At 36.6% G+C, this 3,454-nt stretch overlaps 1 long non-coding RNA gene across 1 annotated transcript; it reads left to right on the top strand.

Moving 5' to 3' along the window:
• Positions 1-527: 527 nt before the first annotated feature.
• Positions 528-2,835, top strand: LOC148698008 (uncharacterized). Its single transcript, XR_015960773.1, has 2 exons — positions 528-2,130; positions 2,223-2,835. It is a non-coding gene; the product is annotated as an uncharacterized LOC148698008 (long non-coding RNA).
• Positions 2,836-3,454: the final 619 nt, after the last annotated feature.

Raw genomic sequence — 3,454 nt, 5'->3', positions numbered from 1 at the left:
TAGAGTTATAGCCTAGCTATTGATTAGAGATGAATTTTTAGACAAATTAGATCATTTTTTTGGCTTTTGGATCTTTAGCCCTTTCTAAGCCTAAAGCTTGATTAGGTTTGGTGACAATGAGAAAGTGAGTGTTGGAAATTTGGATCATCATATTTCTTGCATATATTTTAGTCAACCTCTCGAAGGGAAATTTGGATCCACATTATAGCGTTTTTATCACAAATAATTCTTGAAATTGACCATCATCATCAACATGGTCCTTGAAATTGAAAATCAATCAATGTAGCCCTTAAAAATATATGTCGCAAATCAATGTGGTCATTCCATCACAATTATATTAAAAATTTTGTTAAGTACTAATGTGGCACATAAATGGGCCTCACAAGATTTACGGGTTTCTATCATAAATGGTCTTTGAAATTAATCCACATCATCAAGATGGTCCTTGAAATTAAAATTGATCCATATAGTTCTTGAAAATAGGTATCGCAAATCAATATAATCCTTCCATCACAATTCTATAAAAAATAAAAATAAATAAAAATTTGTTATGTGCTGATTTGGTTTAATAATTAATTAAAAAAGTTGTCTAAATACTGTTTTGCATCAGGATTTTTTTTTTTTTCTTACAATAGGGCCTACTTCGAAGAGAGATAACCTCATTATCTCAGGATGGTCCCTTGAGATAATGAGGTTATCAAGGCTTAACCAAGGTTTAAGAGGGGGTTTGAAAATAGTTTTAACCAACACTAGACGCACCTCAATTATAACCTCATTATCTCTAGGTAAGGCCTCACCGTTCTTTGAGTCACCAGACCACTAGAGAAGCGCCAAACAAGCTCTCCAAGATTAAGGTTGTGAGATGTTGATCGCCTAAATGTTAATGATGATGTCCCAGAAGTCATTGCCAATCGGCCAAGCCGTCAACAAAGGTGATCTCGATCCAGGTTTAATTTGATGAAGGATATTGAAGTGTTTAAAGATAGGTGTATAGATATTTTTTTTTTTTTTTTAAGAGAATAGAGAGCAAAGGAGGTAGAGGAATGTGGATGGGATCAGAAGTGATTGCAGGACTGGGTTTTTGGGTTGACCTTTTTTATTAACTATTAAATTATTAAACCTATTTGTAATTTTTTTTTCTAATTTAATTAAACTTGTGTGACTCATTTATGCATCACATCAGCACATAATATAATTTTTTGACAGAGTTGTAACAGAACGACTACATTGATTTGAGACACTTTGATTTTCAATTTCAGGGACCATTTTGATGTCACGGGTCAATTTCAAGGATCATTTTGATGTCGTAGGTCAATTTCAAAAACCATTTGTGAGAAAAAAAATGAATTATGAGGCCCATTTATGTGCCACATCAACACTTAACATAATTTTTAACAGAATTGTGACGGAAGAATCACATTGATTTGCAACACCTATTTTCATGAACTATATTGATTGATTTTCAATTTTATGGACTATCTAGATGGTGAGGGTCAGTTTCAAGGATCATTTGTGATAAAAATCCTACATTATATGACTACGGGTAAAGGAAAGCGGAAAGAAAGTGGGAAAACTGAAGAACACTTGCTTAAATTCGTACTTAAATACATCTACAAGATACTCGTCAATTAAAATTGAAACTTGTATCCTGATGAAAGTAAGAATTATTGATTATGTCTTCTGAGTAGCCATAATATCTGTTAGCAGCATCATCACTAATATTGTGTTGTGTGAAATCTGATGACCCAACTGGATCGAAGGGAGGAGCTTTCAAAGCCGGAGGGAAAACAACATGTTCTGCAGGTGACACATCAACGGCGCCATTAGGATCATTACCATCTTCCCCTATAAAGTAGTTGAGCAATGCAGCATATCCAGTTTCATCCACTACCCCACCTATATCCTCCACATCTTGCCTTAGCAAGAAGTTCTCCAAATCTTCTGCATTCCAGCTGAAAGATCCCTTGCCGTTGCCATTGTCGTTGCTATTGCCGTTGCCAACATCATGATCATCACCCACCGTTGTTAGCGTTGTATTAGGCAGCGTGTCTTTAGATATCAATATTGGTCTGATCGAGACATGTTGCGCAGTATTATCTTCCCGGTTGATACATTGCCTCTTACAAGCGGGTGATTGTGATTTTTTAAATCTCTTGTTAATATTTTCATGAAGCACCAAATATTTTTGTTTAAACGCCACCAACTCCTCAACTGTTTTGCAGGTTTGCAACTCCTTCTCAACTGACTCTTTAACCTTCGCCACCTTATTCTTCTCCGCAATCCCCTCCTCTCTCTTTCGCTTCTTATGACTTTCAAGTTGCTTTCTGAGCACTTGAATCTTGTCTCTTTGCTCCTCCTGATTGTCTTCTGTAAAGCGGCTGGTAGAAGGTGCTTGCGCTATCTTGAAATAGCGATTGAGCACGGCATCAACAGAAGAGTGTCCGAAAGAGTAAGGCCTACCAGCAGGAGACAGCACTAGAACAGCAATTTGTGCGTCGAACTTCAAGCAAAATTCCGAAGCCTTGCTGAACAGCCCGTAACGCCTCTTAGAGAAACTCACATACTTTCTGTTTAGCTCTTTTTGTTGTACTACTCTTGGATCCACTCCTTCTTGCGACTCCAGTTTAATTACTTGACCGGCTCTTCTTCTTCTCGACATGGATGGAAGGATCGAAATATGCGGTTGGGAAATGAACAATGTATTGTCAATTAATCGTTGCGTCTTGTTTTGAACAGCTGACTGAATTATTCTTGGTGCTGTCTGTGTGTGTTCGTAGCTACATGCTTCACAGCGATCTCTTTCTGTATATATAATGTAGTTGGTTTTTCACCTGATTGCAGTAGGAAACTGCCTGCCTTGGTTCGGACAAGGCAAAACATCGATCGGGAAAGTCTTTTTGTCTAAATATCCCAGCTCAACTGGATCAATTAACAATAAAATAATTCTATCCAAAAGAAAATAGGAAAAATATATAGCTAAGGTTAACGGCCAGATGTTCATTTTATTTTATATTGGGAAAGTCCTCCTTGAATTTCCCAGTAGTAGTGTACTATATAATAATAAAAATAAATTAGGAAATAGACAAGATTATTGTTATTTTACATTTTTTGTAATAAACTTGCCAAATTAAATTGGGAGTGCTTTCTCGCGAAACAATTCAAGGCTTTCATTGATCGTTAGCATCCACGGCTCATATGGAATGCTCCTTGCATCTACATGCAAGGCAACCTCCTCCTCCTTGTTAGATTTTTGGGTCGATGGGCTGAGAAACCCACTCTAACTAACATTGGTGAGGAAAAAAAATAAAGAAAGAGTTTAAATATGATTACCATACTCTAACTAATACCGATGTTTTTTTATGATAAAACTTCACACTTGACAGATTGGACATGTGGTAATTACCAAGTTTGGAACAATATCAGTTTTATTAGAGTGGGGCCCCGACCCGTCGAT

Source organism: Pyrus communis, chromosome 3 (assembly GCF_041283825.1).
Source record: "Pyrus communis isolate YQ-2024b chromosome 3, ASM4128382v1, whole genome shotgun sequence".
NCBI lineage: Eukaryota > Viridiplantae > Streptophyta > Magnoliopsida > Rosales > Rosaceae > Pyrus > Pyrus communis.
The sequence above is the reverse complement of the archived record's forward strand: the minus strand, read 5'-3'. Positions and strand labels throughout refer to the sequence as shown.